Source organism: Triturus cristatus, chromosome 1_2 (assembly GCF_964204655.1).
Source record: "Triturus cristatus chromosome 1_2, aTriCri1.1, whole genome shotgun sequence".
NCBI lineage: Eukaryota > Metazoa > Chordata > Amphibia > Caudata > Salamandridae > Triturus > Triturus cristatus.
Window position 1 is genome coordinate 16,819,612 of NC_140580.1, and position 25,666 is coordinate 16,845,277.

Sequence of the window (25,666 nt, forward strand, 5' to 3'; positions counted from 1 at the left end):
TGCCCAGCACTTAGTGGGCAACTGCCACGTTTAGGTGGTGCTTTGTGCGCGCTGGTTTGCGCAGCCTGCGCCGGCGCGCCCTGACTTGCTGGACACAGGGCGTCCTTACCCCTCCACGGCCAGTTGGCCTAGGGACTGCCACAGTGGTGGCTAATGTGAGTTCTGGCGCCATTGTACCTCTTCTGCACCTCTGAAGTGTTTTTGCGTCATGTGCTTTGCTTTACACCTCTGAATGTTATGCATCATGTGTTTATGTGCTTAGACCCCTACAGGTATTGTGATACTTAGGTGGTTGTTTTCTCCCTAGTACAGGTGGTGCTAGTGAGGTCCTGATTCCCTGCGCAATATTTTCCTAAGGTGGTTAGGGTTGCGTAGGTGGTACTTCCCTGATACCAGTAGTTACTGGTTGTGTGCTACATATGTTATTTTGTACTACAGTATTATTCCTATGTTCTAAAAAGTGCTAATTCCTGACAGTGGTCCAGGTGGCCCTGTCCCCTGTATATATAATCCCTTGTAAATTCTGCCCGTGCCTGTTGGCACATTGTAGAGTGTGTGTTTTTATCTAATGTGTTGTGTATAATACAAAGGCCATTTTTATAGAATACCTTGTGTGGAGTTTCCTTTGTGGTGGGCCTTGGGTGTTGTTGCTGGGTGCGCGCGCAAACGCTTTACACATCGCCTCAGGGATAAGCCTGACTGCTCGTGCCAAGCTACCAAGGGGGTGAGCAGGGGTTATCTTTGGCGTGTAACTCCCCAGCCCTGACTAGAGTGGTGGTTTCTGTCTGGCTTTGGCGCAAGCCCTAGCCAACCAGAATCGCCATTTCTAACAAAATTATATTGCTTTATCTAAAATTAGTCAAAGAAAATCAATCAGAATAAATCATTCTTCTCATAGTTACCTATTCTAGCTAAATGTCAGAACGGGTCAGGACAAGTCTCTCGGTAAAGTCTCTCAAGACGAAGTCCTCTCAGCAACGATCCTCACCAACGCAGATTCGGAACGCGGCAAAAGGCAAATGGCAAGTGGCAAAGCCCTCTCTAGGCTAACAATTCTTATAGCAAGTCGAACAAAGAAAAACATAATTTGTAATTAACTTCTTCCGTCAAACCTCTGAGCAAAGCGAGAAGGAAAGGATGTAGCATCGCTACATTTGAAAATCTCCGCTCAGGAAAAATCACAAAATAAACATAACGGAACAGGAACCAAAAAATACATTTGTATCTTATAACTTCCACGTCTCCTCGGCAATGAGATCACAGTTCAGAGTCTTTCTTTAAAGCTCCTTTGTTTCCCAAAACTGCCAAGGACGCTTCATTTCATTTGGAGATCGCCCAAAACTGCTGCTGTCCTCACGGAAAATTTCAATCAGGCAAAGCAAGGACTGTGGTCAGCTGACTTCAGGACCATATTCAGCAAGGCTCTCTCTCGTCACAAATTCTACTCGAGGCCAGGCTTTACGTATCGGCCATCTTTATTTAGGCCACAATAGGCCACAATAGACCATCTTAATTAAAAGAGACAAAAACAACGTTACCACAGCATAGTGATTGAACAGTGTTAACCCCACTAATACCCTTATGTGTATGCAATTATCTAGCTCTTGCAACATAGAAAAGCATTAATTCGAAAAGCGTTTCGTGCTTAAAAATAAACAGCACTCAGCAACGTTTAAACATGAAAACATGCACATTATCGTTAAATAGCACACTTATGCATTCCCACGTGTAATTCTCTCTTGTTAAAACAAACGAGTTGATTAGTAAGTATAAACACTTACACAAGACCAGTAATTAATAATTAATAATTAGTAAATTAATATAACAAATAGACATACCAGAGCTTCAAAACCCAGTTATTTTCAAACTGAAAACTCTGCTCTAGCACTAACACTACCTCATCCAGGCTGCAGTAGCAGGCCTGTGGTGTCAGATTTAGTCTGCTTCCCTGGGGTGGCATAATACATGCTTCAGCCCCTGGTAGGCCTGTGAAGTACCTATGCCCTTGGTACCTAGGGTACCATATAGTAGGGGCTCATAAGGTACCACAGTATCCAATCACTAGTGCATCTAATATGCACTCCAAGTTGTTTAGAGAGAACAGAGAGGCTGGGGCCCTGATTAGCAGGGTCCCAGCCAGACTATAGCCAGAAACCAGTGTAAAAAACAGAAAGAAAGTGGGGGTTGGCTTTTTGTGGGTGTCATGAACCCACGTACCTCAAGACCTTTTCTTCATAGAAAAAACCCACCCCTATCCCGTGCATCCTGCACTCCATAATATATATGTGCTGTGTTATGTTACTGATATGGTGATTGCTATTATGGATGTTGTTGGACTCATTGTGAGAATGATGTGATGTTTTTACCATGGTAGTAATATTTTGCCATGTCGTGATATTTGCCAATGTTTGTTTATTCTGAGCGGTGCTGCTCGCCGCTTGCGGACAGAATGTGGAACGCTTTACAGGAATCGAAAAGGTATACAAAAGCTACAGTACTCGTGGTGCATTGAGCGCAGAACACTCGTAATATGGAGTGTTTCGCTCACAGGTTTAAAAGTGCATTGCTCGTCTTTTGTTTGCCTCGCGTCCATGCAAAAACGGAACGCGATGCGAGGGCACGTACTCACACTCTCCCTACAGACGTCTCTGGGTGTGGCTGGAGTATTTAAGCCACACCCAGACTCTGGAAGGTGCTTAGCCTTCCGGCCTTACATCAGGAAACATCGCGCTGACCTCGCTCCTCCATAGATCTCCACTTACCTTCTTTTCAGCACTCCAGCTCTCTGAATTCTTCATGCCTTCGCTCCAGCTACTTGAATCTTCATTCTCCACGCTATCTGCAGCATTCCTCGGCGAGAAGAGACCTGAAAGCAAGGAAAGAGAAGCTAAGTGACATTTCTTAAATACTTTTGCCGCCCATCACAAGAAAGACAGATTTAAAGAAATACTAATTTTTGGACACACCTTGGTGACACGGAAAACAAAGGAACCAGGACTTTGATATCAAAACAGTATAACGCAAATATTAGGAAGAGTGCAATGTGTATTTCGTAGAAAACTTATCAAGAAAACGAAATAACAGGAAGATTGCGCAGTAAGTGTACAAGAATTTAGAGGAAAGTGTAAAAGAGTAAAAAGCAGCTAGGTTGTTTTCTAATGTGCAGAATTATTAATAGTGGTATATTGTTTACCCATAGATTCCCACGTCTAACTGCTTAACAAAACACATCTAGCAGAGAACAGGGGAAGAACATCGGAATCCTACATCTCGCAACAATTTCCTGGACGCGAAGCCCAATTCTGTAGCATCGCAGGTAGGAACTTTGTAGCAATAAATAATCTAACAAAAAGGTGAACAACAAGATCTTAGATCAGTTAGAATATTTTAGTAAAGAATAAGAGCGTTAAGGACTTTTCTTGTTGCCTCGCAGGTCGGCTACAGGAACTTCATTAGCGTCGAATCCGGCCCTCCTCCCTCAATCCTATAATCAACCTGAAGAGTGCATTAGATATCTTGGGTTGTTGAATAGAGTTATAGGGAGCTTGGCCCATAGCGTCTCTGCGAAACAACACCAAGCACCTTACAGGTAAGAGTTGGAGAACTCAGGTAAGAGTGCTTGGCATACCTGACAGAAGGCTAAGCCCACGTAACCAGTTTCGCCCAGACGCTATGGATCAAGCTTCTCAGGTGTCCTTGCAGGACATATCTACTATGTTGGCGGATATCAAATCTGAAAACGCAGAATTGCGTAGGGATATTTCGGCGCTACAATCTCAGGTCCAAGCAACTCCAACCCAATGGTCTTTTCCTTCAATTAAAAAACCAGTGTTAAAACCACCTTACTTTCCAACCTAATGTGCAAAACGTGTTTAGTGGAGCGTCTACTTCATCTTCTACACTTCCTACTCAAATTCAAGTAGTAACACCTGTTTCAGTACCTCTGGCGCCGCCAGAAAGATTTCATGGAGTTTGTAATAAATTTACTGTCTTTTTAAATCAGTGTAATTTACATTTTGTAGCAAAACCCACAGCTTTCCCAGATGACTCATCTAAAGTTGCTTTCATTTTATCATATCTAGGAGGGGATGCAGCTTTATCGTCTGTACCTTATGTGGAAAGAAATGACCCAATTTTGTATGATCTACGACTGTTTAAAAATACTATGAAAAAGTTATTTGCAAAACATGTGTTTGTGCAATCGGCAGATCATGAACTACTGAATTTAAAACAAGGAACTTCAGACCTTCTACACTATATATCAACCTTTAATAGGTTGGTAATTGAAGCAGAGGGGCCAGAGGAAAAACGAGTATCATTGTTTTATCGTGGTTTGAGAGACGATCTAAAGGATATGGTCACACAAATCCTGGATCCCCCCACTGATAGTGAAGAATTTATAGATTTAGTGGTAAAATTAAATCATCGCATTTCTGAGAGAAAAGGTGAGAGGGGGAAAACCAATCATAGGAGGTTTTCATTTAAAGAAAAACCTATCATTAGAAATGAATTATCTACCAAATTAGACTTGGTTGAGCCCATGCAAATAGGAACCATTAGAGGGCCCTTAACCGTCGAAGAGAAAGAGAAACGCCGCAAATTAAATCAATGTCTTTACTGTGGAAAAAAGGTCATTTTGTAAAAGAATGTCCAACCCGACCAAATAGACCCAAAACAAAATCTACAGAGGTCGTTGCTACGCAACAGTCGGAAAACTAAAAAACTCGATAGATAGAGAGGTCACTTTATCGAGTGTTCAAACCAGTTTGGCCTCCACAAACCCAGCTACCTCACACTGTCATCTTAGTATCAGAGTTTTTCTGCAGTCTAAAACTGATAAAACTAAAACTTGGTCCATAGACGCACTGATTGATTCAGGGGCTACAGGTAATTTTGTGGACACTCAATTATTCTGTGAGTTAGGATTGCATAAAATCATAAAGGAAACACCAGAGATAGTACGAGCTGTTGAGGGGAAAGAATTAACTTCAGGTCCTATACAATACAATACAGAGTTGTTGACCATGACTTGTGCTTCTAAACATATTGAGGATATAAGTTTTGATATAATCGACGCTCCTCAGTTTCGTTTAATTTTAGGTATACCATGGTTGGTGCTCCATAATCCTTATATAGATTGGACTCAGAGAACGATATTGTTTAAATCTGACTTTTGTCATACTACTTGTTTACAACATCATTCTGGCACTGAGTTGCTAATACAGGGTTATGATTTCCCTAAGGAATCAAAAAGTGTTCTAATCATCGAAGGTGTTCCAGAAGTATACAGTGATCTGATCGATGTGTTTGACAAAAAAAAGGCCAATACATTGCCACCTCATAGGGATTATGATTGCCAAATAGATCTAGTACCTGGAGCAACCCTACCGTGTAGTCGCATTTATGCGTTAACAGAAAAAGAGAATGAGCATCTACGTGAATACCTGGATGAATATCTGGAAAATGGTTTTATAAGACATTCAAAGTCCCCAGTCTCATCTCCTCTCTTTTTTATTCCTAAGAAAGGGGGGGAGTTACGCACGTGCATTGACTATCGCGCCATCAACAATGTAACTGTGAAAAATAGGTATCCATTACCATTAATACCAACATTACTTGACCAAATCAAAGATGCTACCATTTATACGAAACTGGATTTGCGGGGGGCTTATCACCTAGTAAGAGTCCGAGAGGGCGATGAATGGAAGACGGCCTTCCGGACCAAATTTGGTCTATATAAATATCAGGTCATGCCCTTCGGACTCTGTAATGCCCCTGCAGCGTTTCAGTTTTTTATAAATTAGGTCTTACGAGATTTCCTGGACATATGTTGTGTTGTTTATATAGACGACATACTAATTTATTCAAAGAACAAGTCCGATCATGTAAAACAGGTAAGAGCCATTCTTCAACAGCTTTTACAAAATTCCCTATTTGTAAAATTGGAAAAAAGCATGTTTCACGTAACCACCGTAGACTTTTTAGGCTATATTCTCAGTCCTTCAGGAATAGAAATGGACCCGAAAAAGATTCAAGCTATCACGGAATGGCCTAGCCCCACTACCATCAAACAGGTACAAAGTTTCTTGGGATTCGCCAATTTTTACAGGCGTTTCATTGACAATTTTTCTAAAATAATTACCCCTATCACCAAGTTGTTAAGAAAAAATGTGAAGTTTGAGTGGACAATAGAGGCTGAAGCAGCTTTTCAAGCTTTAAAAGACCAGTTTACAACAGCCCCTGTTTTAAAACATCCAGATCCAGCACAACCGTTCATAGTTGAAGCGGATGCTTCACAATATGCTATAGGAGGTATTTTATCTCAAAGAGACAAAAGCACAGGTCAAATGCATCCCATTGCATATTATTCTAGGAAACTGTCTCCCACAGAACAAAACTATGCCATAGCTGATAGGGAATTATTAGCTATAAAAGCAGTGTTTGAAGAATGGCGTCATTATCTGTTAGGGGCTAGACATCCTGTAACTATATATACGGATCATCGAAATTTATAGTCTTTGAAATCTGTCAAAGCTTTGTCTGCTCGTCAGTTGCGCTGGATGCAGTTTTTTTAATGATTATGACTTTATCATCACTTACCGCCCAGGAAAAGAGAATAACAAAGCGGATGCTTTATCTCGCATTGGTATAAGTGATGATTTGAATACAAAACAAGACAAAATACAACCAATTCTTCCGTTGGAACGTTTTCACATAGGATTGATAGACACTAATGTGTTAACAGATGTTTCAGCGGCTCTGAGAACACAATCTAAAGAAGAGTGGAGTACTAAGTATCCCTTATTGCAATGGAGAAATGACTTATTGTACATGAACAATCAAGTTTATGTGCCTACTGCATCTATTCAAAGACGAATTCTAGAGACATATCATGATTCTTTGTTGTCCGTTCATCCAGGAGTCACTAAAATGTATCTGTTACTTAAGAGAAATTTTTGGTGGCCTACCATGTTCAAAGATATTCAAGATTATGTTAATACATGCTCTGTGTGCATTCAAAACAAAACAACTCATCAGGCCCCTAGTGGATTGTTGTTACCCTTACCCGTACCACCTCAACCTTGGCACACTGTTTCTTTGGATTTTATAGTAGAGTTACCTCGTACGAAAGCTGGCTTCACTACCATTTTAACTGTAATAGACCAGTTTTCACGAGAAGCTCATTTTATTCCACTGAAGAAACTCCCTTCTGCACTTGAGTTAGCTCAAGTCTTTGTCAAAGAAATAGTAAAATTACATGGAATACCATCTATTGTACTTTCGGACAAAGGTCCACAATTCATTTTGCATTTTTGGCAACAATTAGGAAAATCTTTGAACATGGAAGTGCGTACTTCGTCCAGTTACCACCCTCAAACTGATGGTTTAACTGAACGCACGAATCAACCCATAGAACAATTTCTAAGATGTATGTTAAGTACCTGTGAGCAAGAATGGTCTGATATTTTGTGGGCTATGGAATTTGCTTACAACAATTCTGAGCATTCTGCTATTGGAATGTCTCCTTTTTTTTGTAATCATGGTTTCCATCCCAAAGATACTATGGAGTTACAGAAAGTAACAGGTGATATCCCATCAGTCACAGAGGTTGTAACTCGGTTGGTAACACTTCAGCAACAAGCACAAGAATCCTTAGCACAAGCAAAAGAAAGTCAAAAAAAGTTTGCTGATAAACATAGGTCGAAACCTCCTTCTTATGTGGTAGGTGACAAGGTTTGGTTATCTACAAAAAACTTAAGAATTAAAAGTCACAAGGCGTTTCGTCCCCGATTTATTGTTCCTTTTGTCATAGAAAGAATTATTAATCCAGTCAGTGTGAATTTGTCACTTCCATCCAACTTCCACTTTCATCCGGTCTTTCATGTCTCTTTAGTGAAACCGTTTAATTCCAAAACTAGACTCACAGCTGGTCCATCGGCCATTGAGGTAGATGGAGTTCCAGAGTTTGAAGTAAAAGCAGTTCTGGATTCTAAACGCATTAAAAAGAAATTGTTTTATCTTATAGACTGGAAGGGATATGGCCCGGAAGAACGTTCTTGGGAACCCTTGGCCAATTTACAAAATGCTCCTAAGGCATTGAAAAAGTTTCATGCTCGTTATCTTGAGAAACCAAAACCAGTTCCCAGAGTTTTAGGGGGGATTCTACGAGGGGGGTACTGTCATGAACCCACGTACCTCAAGACCTTTTCTTCATAGAAAAAACCCACCCCTATCCCGTGAATCCTGCACTCCATAATGTATATGTGCTGTTTTATGTTACTGATATGGTGATTGCTATTATGGATGTTGTTGGACTCATTGTGAGAATGATGTGATGTTTTTACCATGGTAGTAATATTTTGCCATGTCGTGATATTTGCCAATGTTTGTTTATTCTGAGCGGTGCTGCTCACCGCTTGCGGACAGAATGTGGAACGCTTTACAGGAATCAAAAAGGTATACAAAAGCTACAGTACTCGTGGTGCATTGAGCGCAGAACACTCGTAATATGGAGTGTTTCGCTCACAGGTTTAAAAGTGCATTGCTCGTCTTTTGTTTGCCTCGCGTCCATGCAAAAACGGAACGCGATGCGAGGGCACGTACTCACGCTCTTCCTACAGACGTCTCTGGGTGTGGCTGGAGTATTTAAGCCACACCCAGACTCTGGAAGGTGCTTAGCCTTCCGGCCTTACATCAGGAAACATCGCGCTGACCTCGCTCCTCCATAGATCTCCACTTACCTTCTTTTCAGCACTCCAGCTCTCTGAATTCTTCATGCCTTCGCTCCAGCTACTGGAATCTTCATTCTCCACGCTATCTGCACCATTCCTCGGCGAGAAGAGACCTGAAAGCAAGGAAAGAGAAGCTAAGTGACATTTCTTAAATACTTTTGGCGCCCATCACAAGAAAGACAGATTTAAAGAAATACTAATTTTTGGACACACGGAAAACAAAGGAACCAGGACTTTGATATCAAAACAGTATAACGCAAATATTAGGAAGAGTGCAATGTGTATTTCGCTATGTTGTTTTTATCCTTTCTCGTTTAGAAAACTTATCAAGAAAACTAAATAACAGGAAGATTGCGCAGTAAGTGTACAAGAATTTAGAGGAAAGTGTAAAAGAGTAAAAAGCAGCTAGGTTGTTTTCTAATGTGCAGAATTATTAATAGTGGTATATTGTTTACCCATAGATTCCCACGTCTAACTGCTTAACAAAACACATCTAGCAGAGAACAGGGGAAGAACATCGGAATCCTACATCTCGCAACAACTTCCTGGACGCGAAGCCCAATTCTGTAGCATCGCAGGTAGGAACTTTGTAGCAATAAATAATCTAACAAAAAGGTGAACAACAAGATCTTAGATCAGTTAGAATATTTTAGTAAAGAATAAGAGCGTTAAGGACTTTTCTTGTTGCCTCGCAGGTCGACTACAGGAACTTCATTAGCGTCGAATCCGGCCCTCCTCCCTCAATCCTATAATCAACCTGAAGAGTGCATTAGATATCTTGGGTTGTTGAATAGAGTTATAGGGAGCTTGGCCCATAGCGTCTCTGCGAAACAACACCAAGCACCTTACAGGTCCCCTGAAGACTTTTGCTCAGAATCAAAGGGCTCCCCTGCCCTGGCTGCTCCAGGCCTTCCCTGACTTACCCTTGCTGGGTGAGTCCCTCAGACCTTGCTAGTCTGCACCGTTGACTTGCTTCACATTCCACGAGACTTGCTGTTGCCAAGGTTTGTTAGCTCCAATCCGGTTGCCGACACCTCAGTAAGCTGCAGACTTCGTGGGACACTCCGAATCCAGGTCCTGGTCATCGTCGACACCTCCTGGACCTCGTGGCTAAAGAGTCAAGACACCCGTGATCACCTGAAATCACCCGACATCTGTGGGCGTCCAGCTTCCTGGCCCTGGGTCACTGGCTAGTGACTTAGAACACTGTCTCCTCTGCTTTCAGGTCTTCTTTCTTCAGAATCCAGCCTTGGATTCCACCGGACACTTCTCCTGTCTTCACAAGCAGCAAGTCTTCTTTGGCTCCCATTAAAAACGACAACGCGACTCGAAACCAAAAGACAGCTATGCACCGGGCTTCCCTGGGTGAGGTAACTCGAGAACTCTGGTGCTCCTGTGTGTGTTGGCCCCAGAACTACTTACCCTGTAATTGAGTGCTTGTAGACTCTCCCAAAGTATCCTAAAACTTTAAAATTCCAACCGCGACTTGCTCCATTGAAGTCTATTGGGATCCGCGGCTGTGTTCTCACACTGCATGAGTCTCCCGTGGGTCCTTTACTTACCTGCCTTGGGTGGATTAGTGAGGCCCCAGCGCTTCTGAAGACCATAGGCCTTCTCCCTTCTCCAGTCGTTCTTCTTATACCTCTTTTTTTTAGTATATGGTCTGGTACGTTTAATTTGTTGTGAAATGTTGATTTGTGCATATGTCCTTGACTTCTAATCTCATAAAGAGATTAGTAGAGTGTGTCTAGTAATAAATACATATATATTTTATATATATACCTGTGTGGTGTCCTTTCATTTAGTAATTCAAGAGATTATAAGGTAAAACAAGCTGCTTTACATTCCTCTGAGACTTCGCCTGAAGGCTGCTCTCCACAGCTACCACTAGGATAGCTTCCTTTAAAAGGTTGTCTTAAACCTATCTACCATAAGAGTCGAATTGTACTGGTGCAAGGTGGCCACTTTAACTAGTGACCAGCATATTCCAGGCCAACTTCTCACATTGGTGGGCAGCGTGTGGGATTACAGTTTGCCATTGTTTTACCAGAAAATCTCTATTTGAATTACTAACTGAAAACCACTAAAGGTACTCAAAGTACATATAAAGTCAAGCTTAGTATCATCAAGTTCTACTGAACTTAGAGCTGTTTGTGAAGGGATTGCACACCCTTGCTACAGCTCAAGCTAGGATCAGTAGGCCACAAACTAGTGTAGGTAGTACAACACTGCACAGCACTAGAATGTTGGAACCAGTGGGTCCACACAGCCTCAGTATAAGGACATGCCTTTCTTTGACTTGAAAGCCATGTGTGCTGCAAGGCACCTGAGGATAGGACAGAGTCCCTCCACACTACACCTGATAGATCTGCTGACAGCAGATGATCTTAAGTTAGCTCTAGGAGCTAAGGGTTCTGAATGAGGGGGTGGGTCAGCTATAGTCTCTGGGTCAGATGATGAAAATCAAGATGACCTGGACTCTGTGGTTGAAGGGCCAGATCCACAGGGATCTGAAAAGGACAGAGGAATTCTCCCTAAGAGAACTGACAGAGTGGAAGAGAGGCATAGGTCCCCTTCAAGGGAATCTGACCACTCATATCACTTTGGCAGGGAATCTGTCCAACAGAGGAACTTATATCTTACTAGAAGAGAACCCTCCTCTGAAAGAATGTACAAACTGCTACAGTATGAGGAAGCAAGAGTTGCCCTCAAGGCCAAGCAGTTGGCATTGGATAGAGAAGCCTTTGAGCTCCAGAGAGCTTCTAGAAAAGAGGGGTTAGAACCCCCTGGTGGAAGCAACAGTGTCCCTAGAGTCAGAGATTACATTCCAGACCATAGGAACCTGTCCAAGGTTGTTCCTCCCTACCAGAGTGGGGATGATATCCACAAATGGATAACTGCTATGAGGGCCTGTAGAGTACAACAGGTTCCCCAGAAACAGTGGCCAGCAATCTTGTGGCTCTCTGTTTCTGATAAAGGGAGAGACAAGCTCCTCAATGTTAGAGAAGAGGATGCCGATGATTATCAAGTCCTGAAGAGTGCATTGATAGATGGGTTTGGCTTAACCACTGAACAGTACAGGTTGAAGTTCAGAGACACCCAGAAAGCACAGACTCAGGACTGGACTGACTTTGTAGATTGTGCAACCAAGGCTCTGGAGGGTTGGCTGGTTGGTAGTAGAGTTACTGATTTTAAGGGATTGTATAATCTTATGATGAGAGAACAGATCCTTAATAATTGCCAAAACCAGTTGTTGCATCAATACTTGGTGGACTCTGAACTGACCTCTCCCCAAGAATTGGCAAAGAAGGCATACAATGGGTCAGAACCAGGGTGAGGCAGAAAACCCAAAATAAAGGGGGTGACAATAAGAAGCAAGATCCTAAAGGCTCTGAGAAAGGTGGGGATAAGTCAAAAGACCAGAAGTCTTCACAAGGGCCCCAAAAATCTGCATCTGGTGGGGATTCAAAGTATAACAAAGGGAAAGGCCAAAAGAAGCCCTTGTGCAAATTCTGTAAACAGATAGGGCACTGGACTTCTGATTGTAACAAGTTCAAAGACCAAACCACCACCACTCCTGCCCCTAAGGCAACTGTTCCCCCTAGTGCAGCTACTGGTGGAGGTGGTACTCAGAATAAGGGTGTAATAGGGTAGACCTTGGGTTCTGATGTAGACTCGGGCCTACTCAGAGTTCCCACTCAGGCATTGCTGATTTGTTATGGAGACAATGATATGTCCTTCCTAGTGAGCCCCAGTAATCTGGGCAAATACAAACAGCAGCCTGTAATAAATGGCAAACAGGCTTTGGCATTCAGGGACACAGGTGCTAGTGTTACCATGGTGGCAGAGGATCTTGTGGACCCTGGGCAGAACATCCTGGGTGAAATGTACCAGGTTACCAATGCAAGCAATGTCAGGACCAACCATAGTCTGGCAGTTGTGAATTTCTCCTGGGGAGGGGTAACTGGCCTCAAGAAAGTAGTAGTCAGTGAAGCCCTCCCTGTCGAATGTCTATTGGGCAATGATCTAGAGACTATAGCCTGGTCTGAAGTAGAGTTATGGACTCATGCTGAGATGTTGGGCATACCTGCCGAGGTATTTGCTGTGACCAGGTCACAGGCCAAAATGCATAAAGCTGAACCAGCTCTGGATTCTGAAACTATGGACCAGATGCTACCCAAGAGGAGGAGCAGTAGGGTTAAGGCAGTGCCTTCCCCTCTGTCTCAGATCACAGATTCCCCTCCTGAGGGAGGAGAAGCAGATCCTGAAGAAGGAACTGCCCCAGAGGGACTTGAGCCTGATCAGGTTGAGTTCTTCGGGGCAGGGGGATGTTCTAGGGAAGATCTGAGCAAAGAGCAACAGTGCTGCTCCTCTCTTGAACCCCTCAGACTGCAGGCTGCTGGGAGTGCTAGTGGGTCCCATAAAGTTTATTGGGATGAGGTACTCCTATATTCTGAGGCTAGAGATACTACCCCTGGAGCCATCAGGAGGTTGGTAATACCTCAGAAGCTTAGGGGGTTCCTCTTGACCCTAGCACATGACATCCCTTTAGTAGGACACTTGGGACAAAACAAGATCTGGGATAGGCTTGACCACATTTTCATTGGCCACATATGTCAGAGGACACCAAGGAGTTTTGTCGCTCCTCTGTCACTTGCCAAGCCAGTGGCAAGTCAGGTGGTACAACAAAGGCCCCCATGATACCACTACCTGTGGTGGGGGTACACTTTGAAAGGGTAGGGATTGACATTGTTGGTCCCCTTGACCCTCCAACAGCATCTGGGCACAGGTTTATCCTGGTGGTAGTGGATCATGCCACCAGGTACCCAGATGCAATTCCCCTCAGGACCACCACAGCCCCTGTGGTGGCAAGAGCCCTCATTGGAGTTTTCTCCAGAGTGGGTTTCCCTAAGGAGGTTATATCTGACAGAGGTACCAACTTCATGTCAGGGTATCTAAAAGCAATGTGGAAGGAGTGTGGTGTAAACGAAAAGTTCACTACACCCTATCACCCACAATGCAATGGGTTAATTGAAAGTTTCAACAAAACCCTAAATGGAATGATTAAAGGCCTCCCAGAAAAGCTTAGGCGAAAATGGGACCTTTTACTTCCCTGCCTTCTGTTTGCATACAGGGAGGTTCCACAGAAGGGGGTTGGCTACAGCCCTTTCTAACTTCTGTTTGGGCATCCTGTAAGAGGTCCATTATGTTTGGTGAAGGAAGGCTGGGAGTTACCCCTCAAACCTCCCATACAGGGTGTGATGGACTATGTACTTGGTCTCCGCTCCAGGATGGCTGAATACATGAAGGCAACTAAAAACCTGGAGGCCAGCCAAGAACTACAAAAAACTTGGCATGAGCAAAATGCTGTGCTGACTGTATACCAGCCAGGACAGAAAGTGTGGGTGTTGGAGCCTGTCGTGCCAGCAGCTCTCCAAGACAAGTGGAGTGGCCCCCATACAATTGTTGAGAAAAAGGGAGAAGTCACCTATCGGGTGGATCTTGGAACTCCCAGGAGCCCCCTTAGGGGGCTCCATGTCAACAGATTGAAACCATATGTTGAAAGGGCTGACATGGGCTTGCTCATGGCAACTGATGAGGAACAGGAGGAGGAAAGTGACCCTCTCCCTGACCTGCTCTCACAGAACCCTGATGATGGGTCAGTAGATGGTGTTGCTTTGGCAAGCAGCCTCACTGATCATCAGCAAACTAAATGCAGACACGTTCTGCAACAGTTTAGACATATGTTTAGCCTGACCCCTAGTCAGACTTCCTGGTGCACCCATGAGGTGGACACTGGAGACAGTCTGCCTGTCAAGAGTAAAATCTACAGGCAACCTGACCATGTCAGGGACTGTATCACGACTGCAGTCCAGAAAATGTTGGAACTAAGTGATTGAGCCTTCAGATAGCCCTTGGGCTAGTGCAGTAGTTTTTGTGCCTAAACCTCATACCCAGGGTGTTAAGAAAGAAATGAGGTTTTGTGTAGACCACAGAGGCCTCAATGCAGTCATCAGTACTGATGCCTATCCAATACCAAGAGCAGATGAACTGATTGATACTTTGGCCTCAGCCAAGTATCTGAGTACATTTGACCTAACAGCTGGCTACTGGCAGATCAGGTTAGCTGGGGATGCCAAGGTCAAAACTGCATTCTCAACCCCTGATGGGCACTACCACTTTGTGGTGATGCCCTTTGGTTTGAAAAATGCACCTGCCACTTTTCAGAGGTTGGTGGACAAAGTTCTGACAGGTATGGAAACTTATTGCTCAGCTTATCTAGATGATATTGCTGTCTTTAGTTCCACCTGGCAGAATCGCCAGGTCCACCTCGGAAATGTTTTGGAGGACCTGCAAAAAGCAGGCCTCACTATCAAGGCCACTAAGTGCCAGATAGGGCAGAGTCAGGTTGTGTACCTGGGCCACCTTGTAGGTGGAGGTCAGGTTCAACCTTTGCAGAGCAAAATCCAGACCATAATGGAATGGGTAGCTCCAACCACCCAGACACAGGTGAGAGCCTTTTTAGGCCTGACTGGGTACTATAGGAGGTTTGTTAAGGGATATGGCTCTATAGTGACCCCCTTAAATGATCTTACCTAAAAACAAAATGCCAAAGAAGGTTCAGTGGACAGCTAGCTGTCAAAAGGCATTTGATGACCTGAAGCAGGCCATGTGCACTGACCCCATCTTACAGAGTCCAGACTACACAAAAAAGTTCATTGTCCCAACAGATGCTTCTGAGCTGGGTGTGGGAGCTGTACTGTCTCAACTGAATGATGAAGGTCAAGACCAGCCAGTAGCTTTTATAAGCAGAAGGCTGGCCCCTAGAGAGAAACGTTGGTCAGCTATAGAGAGGGAGGCCTTTGCTGTGGCGTGGGCCCTGAAGAAGCTGAGGCCATACTTGTTTGGCACTCACTTCATAGTTCAGACTGACCACAAGCCCCTCTTATGGCTCAAACAGATGAAAGGTGAAAATCCTAAACTGCTAAGGCGGTCCATTTCCCTACAGGGGATGGACTATACACTGGAACATAGGCCTGGGACCCAACATGCCAATGCAGATGGACTCTCAAGGTATTTCCACTTAGAAACCGAAGACTCAACTGGTCAAGATTAGTTTAGTGTCCCTGCGTTTGGGGGGGTTGTGTAGGAGAGTAGGATCTGCACTTATGTTGCCCCCACTTTTTTTCTGATGTTAACACTGGTTTCTAGCTATAGTCTGGCTGGGTCCCTGCTAATCAGGGCCCCAGTCTCTATGTTCTCTCTAAACATCTTGGCGTGCATATTAGATGCACTAGTGATTGGATACTGTGGTGCCTTCTGAGCCCCTAGTATATGGTACCTCAGGTACAAAGGGCATAGGTACTTTACAGGCCTACCAGGGCCTGAAGCATGTATTATGCCACCCCTGGGAAGCAGACTAAATCTGACACCACAGGCCTGGTACTGCAGCCTCGGTGAGGTAGTGTTAGCATTCCTCACAGAGGTATATGTTCCTATATCTCACCATACACACACATATAAACCTATCATTCACCCCTAAGGCAGGCCCTATCAATCCTGAGGACAGGGTGCTTGGTTTACAATGTGAAGGGGTGCCTCTGCCTGAGCAGGGCCCCTCTGCAGCTGGCAGCGTCTATTCTCTGTGGCTGTTAGTGGATGCGGTTAAACCATATACTCTTAAGTGCATTATAACCTCGCGGTAAATGCTAACTCTGGGATGGCTGCATCAAAACATGTTGTGTTTGGTGTCAAACAACTTGGAATCATACTCCCACACCAGTAACTGGTGTGGGAGTATGATCCCACCGTTCTAGAGGGATAGACATGTACCCACTGTGGAAACACGGTAGAAATCTGAAAGAGCCCTGGCATCACAAAATAGATGCCACCAGTCACAGACACAGGGCTGCCCTCCTGCTGCTGACCGATACTCACAGTGGAGGAGGCCCAACAATAGGCATCCTGTCACAGGGAGGAGTCACCACCTTCCAGACAGGATTTAGTGTATTGGAGCTGGGTGGGTGCACTCTTAGAGTGCTTTGAAGTCCTGCACTGGGGGAGCAGTAGGCTCCTCTGTGCATATGCCAGCTCAAACCGGTTCAGGGGCTGCCAGCCCCTGCTCTGGCGTGAAACTGGACAAAGGGAAGTGGGTATAACCACCCACCCCCCTGGCCCTCCTAGAGGAGAGCTAGTCCCTCCCTTTCTTTTACTATAAGATAGGCACACCTTGCCATTGCAAGTTAGATAACCCTGGATGACGCTTTACAAGAAGAATCCTGGCCCTTCGACGTTCCACTACCTTTGGAAGACAAAAGAATCTCCCTTGGAGTCAAGGAGTGACTCCCCTGCTTGGCAGGCACCAAAACTTGAAACAATGGTCGCAAACGTTCCCGCTCCCGCCGGAGTCCGAAGTCCCTGCAGCCCCAGAAGTAAATTTCCTGACTTCTCAATGGCCATTGTGAGTCCCCAGCGAAGCTGTGGTGTCTGGGCCCCACGAGTGACGAGGAACTGCAATACATGGGAATGTGCACTATTGTCGAGTGCAACCTCTTCTCAACGTTCAACGAACATGTGCTTTGGACCATTTGTGTCCCAAGCCTCCAGCAGGTTTTGCAGCGAAAATCAGAGGCCTACCCCGTCCCGAGTGACCGTGGGCTCCTGTGAAGCATTTCCTCAAGAGGCGTCGTTGCTATCCCTTGCCTGTTGGCTTGTGGGTCCCCTGAAGACGTTCTAATCAACTAAAAGGGCTCCCCTGGTTGCTCCAGGCCTGCCCTCACTCACCCTCGCTGGGTGAGTCCCTCAGACCTTGCTGGTCTGCACCATCGACTTTCTTCACTCCACACGAGACTTGGTGTTGCCAAGGCTTGTTGCCTCCAATCTGGTTGCCAATAACGCAGTCAGCTGCAGACGTTGTGGGACACTCCGAATCCAGCTGCTGGTCATCGTCAATCTCCCCTGGACCTCGTGAGCGAAGAGTCAAAACACCATCGACGACCTGAAATCACCCGACATCCATGGGCATCCATCTTCCTGGCCCCGGGTCGCTGGCAAGTAACTGTGAACACTGTCCCTTCAATTTTCAGGTCTTCTACATCTTGAATCCAGCCTTGGATTCCACCGGACACTTATTCAGTCGCCGCAAGCAGCAAGTCTTCTTTGGTCTCCATAGAAAACAGCGACGCGACCCGACACCAAAAGACACCTATGCACCCGGCTTCCCTGGGTGAGGTAACTCGTGCACTCCAGTGCCCTAGTGTGTGTTGGCCCTCGAATTACTTACCTTGTAAGTGGCTTGCTTGTAGACTTCCTCGAAGTACCCTAAAACTTTAAAAATCCAACCGCGACTTGCTCCATTGTAATCAATAGGGAACCCGTGGCTGTGTTCTCACACTGCATGCGTTTCCGGTGGGTCTGTTACTTACCTGCTATCACTGCAGTCGTGAAGCTCCAGCGATTCTACAGGCCCTAGGCCTTGCCATTCTGCAAGTCGACTTTCCTAAACCTCTTTTTTAGTATATGGTCTGGTACGCCCCTAGGGCCCCAGCCATATTTGTGCTTAACTTATTGTGAAACGTTGATATTTGAATGTGTTCCTGGCATCTAATCTCATAAAGAGATTAGCAGAGAGTGTCTAGAAATAAATACATATATATTTGATATATATATCAGTGTGGTGTCCTTTCATTTGGTAATTCAAGAGATTATAAGGTAAAACAAGCTGCTTTACATTCCTCTGAGACTTAGCCTGAAGGCTGCTCTCCACAGCTACCACTAGGATAGCTTTCTTTAAAAGGTTGTCTTAAACCTATCTACCATAAGAGTCGAATTGGACTGGTGCAAGGTGGCCACTTTAACTAGTGACCAGCATATGCCAGGCCAACTTCTCACAAAAGGGAAGTAGTACGTTGTTTTTGTAAGTAGTGGTTGTGTGTGCCTATTAGTTGGGTGACATGGATAGCAAGCATTGGCAATGTCAATTATAGGTTTGGCTCTAAAGGAATGCTGCAGGGCAATGCGGAGCACCACACATTAACAGCATGGGAACAGACAATCACCTGCACAGAAGCAAAGAATTGCAGAACAACTTTAGCGCAGGTCAAAAGTTCAGGCCACAGCTGCACCGCCAAACCAGAAACAAAAATCCATGCAGGCAAATGACTGTTCCTCCCCCATCTGTGCCACCATCAGAGAAATACAACACAAATCATCCAGTTATCCAAAATAGCTGATCAGCACTACAATGTCATGTGCGCATCCCAAAAAGCTCAAGCCCAGGCTGCTGGAAAAACAGACAAAAGGGCCACAGCCTTGCAGAGTGCAAGCACCCACCCAGAAGCCCCTCCTTCCTAGCTCAAGACAAAGAACACAACCTCTGCCCAACTAAAACATGTAGCCCTGGCCCCTACCGCGTTGACAAAGCCAATCCCCTTCCCCCATGGGTGACATCCACAAAGCATTGGACATAAACAAAACCCTGTTCCTTTGCAAAAACTATATTTTCAAAGTGTGAGTTAAGTAAAGAAAGTAGTAGGTGTGTATTAGTTTTGTTCAGTAATGAAGTCCTTCTTTTGACCCACTTCAATATATAAAGGTAACAGCCTTCAAGAAAAGTAAACTGGGATTATGAGTCATCATTCTCCTGATTCGGGTCTCATAATTCCACTATATCAAAGAAGTGTAAGCCACAAAATTGGGTTCAACTGTGGTACTTCAGTCCTATCCAGGATTCAAAACCAGCTCCTATGAAACAGAGCTAAGTTCAAAGTGTAATCCAAAATGACAGGCTGCACTCCTATCTGTTGTCTGAAACATATTGCTACACCATGGCACACATCACATGTCTAACACAGAAAGTGGATTTAGTGCTGTAAGCCCATTTGTCTAATGCTTTCAAGCCAATGTGGTTGAACCAAATCGAAAGCCATCCGATAAAGTCGGCTGCGGTTCCGCTGTCCTATTTTTATCTCAAGCCGGGTTACTCCTAGGGCTGGGCGGAATTTGCAGAATGCCTCTTCGCGGAATTTTGAAAAAAAAAATTGTTGAAAACGAGCGCACAACCTGAGGGACCGTGTGCCCGGGACTGGGGTCCCTCGTGCTTGGGCAGGCTCCCCTATCTCCCCGGCCTGGCTGCGTTGAGAAGCAGGGACCGGCCCCGGGCCTCCTGATGTTTGGTCAGGGCCTGGGATCCCACGTCCTGCGGCCTGCCAAGTGTCCATCTGCCCGGGACAAGGGACCCTGGTGCAGAGCCCCGGAGCCCTGCAAGGGCAGGCAGGAGCCCTACCGCTATGGCTCGGTGTGGGCAGCTGGGAGTCCTTTCGGTCCCGGCCATCTGGTCGCACCTTTCCCTCGGCCATCTGGTCGCGCGCAATGCTTTCCAATAGGGCGACCAGATGGCCGGGCCAGCCTGGAAGTCCCGATGAGGGTCCATTCGCCTCGCGGATCCCAGCCACGGCTCCAGGAGGTCGGGCGCGTCCGCGCCTAGGGTCCCCTCCGTCACTCGGAGCGCGAGGGTTACAAGAAAGGTGGGTAGCCTTCCTCCGGATTAGTAGGGGCAGGGTATGCCGGGACACCCCTCCTGGGGATTGCGGTTCTCAGGCGGGGACCAGATGGGCCAAGCCCGGACGTCACTTCCCCGGGGCGTCGGGTGCTTCCTCCTCCAGCCCGCGGCGAGGCAAAGTGCCCAGGACGGGCTCCATGGGTCCCCCGGGTGTCCACCGAGGCCTGCAGCCCCAAAGCCCTGCAGCCCTGGAGCCCTTCAGCCCGGAGCCCTGGAGCCCTGCAGGCCCGGAGCCCTGCAGGCCCGGAGCCCTGCAGGCCCGGAGCCCTGCAGGCGGCCCGGAGCCCTGCAGCCCCGGAGCCCTGCAGGCCCGGAGCCCTGCAGCCCCGGAGCCCTGCAGCCACCGAGGCCTGCAGCCCCAAAGCCCTGCAGCCCTGGAGCCCTTCAGCCCGGAGCCCTGGAGCCCTGCAGGCCCGGAGCCCTGCAGGCCCGGAGCCCTGCAGGCCCGGAGCCCTGCAGGCCCCGAGCCCTGCAGGCCCGGAGCCCTGCAGGCCCGGAGCCCTGCAGCCCCGGAGCCCTGCAGCCCCGGAGCCCTGCAGGCCCGGAGCCCTGCGGGCCCAGAGCCCTGGAGCCCTGCAGCCCCGGAGCCCTGCAGCCACGGAGCCCTGCGTGGGCAGGCGGGAACCCTAGCGCGAAGGCTCGGGAGTTGGACAGATGGGAGTCCTGTCAGTCCCGTCCATCTGGTTGCACCTCTCCCCTCGGCCATCTGGTCGCGCGCAATGCTTTCCAATAGGGCGACCAGATGGCCGGGCCAGCCTGGAAGTCCCGATGAGGGTCCATTCGCCTCGCGGATCCCAGCCACGGCTCCAGGAGGTCGGGCGCGTCCGCGCCTAGGGTCTTCTCCGTCACTCGGAGCGCGAGGGTTACAAGAAAGGTGGGTAGCCTTCCTCCGGATTAGTAGGGGCAGGGTATGCCGGGACACCCCTCCTGGGGATTGCGGTTCTCAGGCGGGGACCAGATGGGCCAAGCCCGGACGACACTTCCCCGGGGCGTCGGGTGCTCCCTCCTCCAGCCCGCGGCCAGGCAAAGTGCCCAGGACGGGCTCCATGGGTCCCCCGGGCGTCCACCGAGGCCTGCAGCCCCAAAGCCCTGCAGCCCTGGAGCCCTTCAGCCCGGAGCCCTGGAGCCCTGCAGGCCCGGAGCCCTGCAGGCCCGGATCCCTGGCGGCCCGGAGCCCTGCAGGCCCGGAGCCCTGCAGGCCCGGAGCCCTGCAGGCCCGGAGCCCTGCAGGCCCGGAGCCCTGCAGCCCCGGAGCCCTGCAGGCCCAGAGCCCTGCAGCCCTGGAGCCCTGCAGCCCCGGAGCCCTGCAGCCACTGAGCCCTGCGTGGGCAGGCGGGAACCCTAGCGCGAAGGCTCGGGGTTGGACAGATGGGAGTCCTGTCAGTCCAGTCCATCTGGTTGCACCTCTCCCCTCGGCCATCTGTTCGCGCGCAATGCTTTCCAATAGGGCGACCAGATGGCCGGGCCAGCCTGGAAGTCCCGATGAGGGTCCATCCGCCTCGCGGATCCCAGCCAGGGCTCCAGGAGGCCGGGCGCATCCGCGCCTAGGGTCCCCTCCGTCACTCGGAGCGCGAGGGTTACAAGAAAGGTGGGTAGCCTTCCTCCGGATTAGTAGGGGCAGGGTATGCCGGGACACCCCTCCTGGGGATTGCGGTTCTCAGGCGGGGACCAGATGGGCCAAGCCCGGACGTCACTTCCCCGGGGCGTCGGGTGCTTCCTCCTCCAGCCCGCGGCGAGGCAAAGTGCCCAGGACGGGCTCCATGGGTCCCCCGGGCGTCCACCGAGGCCTGCAGCCCCAAAGCCCTGCAGCCCTGGAGCCCTTCAGCCCGGAGCCCTGGAGCCCTGCAGGCCCGGAGCCCTGCAGGCCCGGAGCCCTGCAGGCCCGGAGCCCTGCAGGCCCGGAGCCCTGCAGCCCCGGAGCCCTGCAGGCCCGGAGCCCTGCAGCCCCGGAGCCCTGCAGGCCCGGAGCCCTGCAGGCCCGGAGCCCTGCAGGCGGCCCGGAGCCCTGCAGCCCCGGAGCCCTGCAGGCCCGGAGCCCTGCAGGCCCGGAGCCCTGCAGCCCCGGAGCCCTGCAGCCACCGAGGCCTGCAGCCCCAAAGCCCTGCAGCCCTGGAGCCCTTCAGCCCGGAGCCCTGCAGGCCCGGAGCCCTGCAGGCCCGGAGCCCTGCAGCCCCGGAGCCCTGCAGGCCCGGAGCCCTGCAGGCCCGGAGCCCTGCAGGCCCGAGCCCTGCAGGCCCGGAGCCCTGCAGGCCCGGAGCCCTGCAGCCCCGGAGCCCTGCAGCCCCGGAGCCCTGCAGGCCCAGAGCCCTGGAGCCCTGCAGCCCCGGAGCCCTGCAGCCACGGAGCCCTGCAGCCACGGAGCCCTGCGTGGGCAGGCGGGAACCCTAGCGCGAAGGCTCGGGGTTGGACAGATGGGAGTCCTGTCAGTCCCGTCCATCTGGTTGCACCTCTCCCCTCGGCCATCTGGTCGTGCGCAATGCTTTCCAATAGGGCGACCAGATGGCCGGGCCAGCCTGGAAGTCCCGATGAGGGTCCATCCGCCTCGCGGATCCCAGCCAGGGCTCCAGGAGGCCGGGCGCATCCGCGCCTAGGGTCCCCTCCGTCACTCGGAGCGCGAGGGTTACAAGAAAGGTGGGTAGCCTTCCTCCGGATTAGTATGGGCAGGGTATGCCGTAAGACCCCTCCGGGGCTGGCGGTTCTTTGCCGGGGACCAGATGGGCTACGCCCGGGCAACATCCTCCCAGGCTTCACTCCTCCGGCCCGCGGAGTGACAAAGTGTCCAGGGTCGGGCTCCACGGGTCCCGGGCAGTCCTACCCCCGGGGCGCCCGGGCCCGAGAGCTCCGTCGGTGTTCCCCGTGCCCGAGTCCCAGCCGCTGTCCCCCAGCCCCCGGGAAGCAGAGAGCCCACCGAGCCCATGGTTAAGGCGGGAGCCCTACCGCTATGTAGCCTTCCTCCGGATTACTAGGGACAGGGTACTCTGGGACCCCTCTCGGTCCTCCGCCGGCAGCAGGACGGGCCCGGATGCTGCCCCGGTCCTGTCCCGGAGACTGCCGCGTGGCAGGGTGCCCTGGACAAGGGGTCCGGATGGTCCGTGGAGGCTTCCCCTGCGCCTGCGGGCCTGGGAGCCCCGGCTGGCTCCAGGGGCCCAGCCGGGCCCCGGGCCCCATACCCCGGCCTGCGGCACTGCCAAAGGCCTGGGACGGGGTTCCGTTGTGTCCGGGGAGCCTCCCCAGGCCTGTCTGGGCTCATTGGCCCCTGGGGGCCCCGGGGAGGGCGGCCTCCCCGCCCCGGGCTCCGTCCCGGGTCCTGCCGCGCGGCAGGGTGCCCGGGACGGGGTCCGGAGGGCCCGGGGAGGCTTCCCCTGCGCCTGCTGTCCCGGGAGCCCCGGCTGGGTCCAGGGGCCCGGCCGGGCCCCGGGTCGGGGTCTCCGGCCCCGGACCCCGTCCCCCGGCCTGCGGCACTGCCAAAGGCCTGGGACGGGGTTCCGTTGTGTTTGGGGAGCCTCCCCAGGCCTGTCTGGGCTCATTGGCCCCTGGGGGCCCCGGGGAAGGCGGCCTCCCCGCCCCGGGCTCCGTCCCGGGTCCTGCCGCGCGGCAGGGTGCCCGGGACGGGGTCCGGAGGGCCCGGGGAGGCTTCCCCTGCGCCTGCGGTCCCGGGAGCCCCGGCTGGGTCCAGGGGCCCGGCCGGGCCCCGGGTCGGGGTCTCCGGCTCCGGACCCCGTCCCCCGGCCTGCGGCACTGCCAAAGGCCCGGGACGGGGTTCCGTTGTGTCCGGGGAGCCTCCCCAGGCCTGTCTGGGTTTATTGGCCCCTGGGGGCCCGGGGGAGGGTGGCCTCCCCGCCCCGGGCTCCGTCCGGGGTCCTGCTGCGTGGCAGGGTGCCCGGGACGGGGTCCGGAGGGCCCGGGGAGGCTTCCCCTGCGCCTGCGGTCCCGGGGGCCCCGGCTGGGTCCAGGGGCCCGGCCGGGCCCCGGGTCGGGGTCTCCGGCCCCGGACCCCGTCCCCCGGCCTGCGGCACTGCCAAAGGCCCGGGACGGGGTTCCGTTGTGTCCGGGGAGCCTCCCCAGGCCTGTCTGGGTTCATTGTCCCCTGGGGGCCCGGGGGAGGGTGGCCTCCCCGCCCTGGGCTCCGTCCGGGGTCCTGCCGCGTGGCAGGGTGCCCGGGGCGGGGTCCAGAGGTCCCGGGGAGGCTTCCCCTGCGCCTGCGGGCCTAGGAGCTCCGGCTGGTTCCAGGGGCCCGGCCGGGCCCCGGGTCGGGGTCTCCGGCCCCGGGCCCCGTCCCCCGGCCTGTGGCACTGCCAAAGGCCCGGGGCGGGGTTCCGTTGTGTCCGGGGAGCCTCCCCAGGCTCGTCTGGGTTCATTGGCCCCTGGGGGCCCCCAGGGCGGCCTCCCCGCCCCTGGCTCCGTCCGGGGTCCTGCCACGCGGCATGGTGCCCGGAGAGCCCGGGGAGGCTTCCCCTTCCCTTTCCCCTCGGCCATCTGGTCGCGCCTGTCCCCTCGGCCATCTGGTCGCGCAAGCCCCTTCGGCCATCTGGTCGCGCACGTCCCTTCAGACAGAGGGGACCCTAGGCGCGAATGTACCCGACCTCCTGGAGCCCTCGCTGGCATCCGGGAGGCAAATGGACCCCCTTCGAGACTTCCAGGCAAGCTCGGCCATCTGGTCGCCCCATAGGAAAGCATTGTGCACGACCAGATGGCCGAGCTTGCCTGGAAGTCTCGATGAGGGTCCATTTGCCTCCCGGATCCCAGCGAGGGCTCCAGGAGGTCGTGTACATTCGCGCCTAGGGTCCCCTCTGTCACCTCGTGCGCACGGATTACAAGAAAGGGGGGTAATTTTCCTCCGGATTACTAGGGAGAGGGTCAGTTGGACCAAAGTGATGTTTGGTGATTCTGAATCAGGGGAAGGCAGACCCGGGGCCCGCCCGCCGGGGCCCCCAGGGGCCCGGGTACGTTCCTGCCTCTCAGCCCCTTCCCGATGGTCCTTTCTCTCTGATTTTTGTGGGTCAGAGCCCCGTGAGGTCCGTGCATCCCGAGACAGGGGAAGGCAGCACCCGGGCCCGCCCGAAGCGGGGCCCCCAGGGGCCCGGGTACGCAGACCTGCCTCTCAGCCCCCTTCCCGATGGTCCTTTTTCTCCGAGTTTGCTGGGTCAGAGCTCCGTGAGGTCCGGTGATCCCGAGACGGGGGAAGGCAGACCCGGGGCCCGCCCACCAGGGCCCCCAGGGGCCCGGGTACGCTCCTGCCTCTCAGCCCCTTCCCGATGGTCCTATCTCTGCCGTGTTTTCTGGGTCAGACCTCTGTGAGGTCCGGGGATCCTGAGATGGGGGAAGGCAGACCCGGGGCCCGCCCGCTGGGGCCCCCAGGGGCCCGGGTACGCTC

General features: G+C 51.1%; 1 long non-coding RNA gene across 1 annotated transcript in view; it reads right to left on the bottom strand.

The window, feature by feature from the left end:
* Window positions 1-1,179: 1,179 nt before the first annotated feature.
* LOC146866649 (uncharacterized) overlaps window positions 1,180-25,666 on the bottom strand; it is an 87,167-nt gene continuing 62,680 nt past the window's right edge. The window contains exons 2-4 of the long non-coding RNA XR_014965691.1: window positions 8,742-8,845; window positions 2,763-2,866; window positions 1,180-1,508 (exon numbers count right to left, since the gene is read on the bottom strand). This is a non-coding gene — a long non-coding RNA (uncharacterized LOC146866649). The remainder of the gene's footprint in view (window positions 1,509-2,762; window positions 2,867-8,741; window positions 8,846-25,666) is intronic.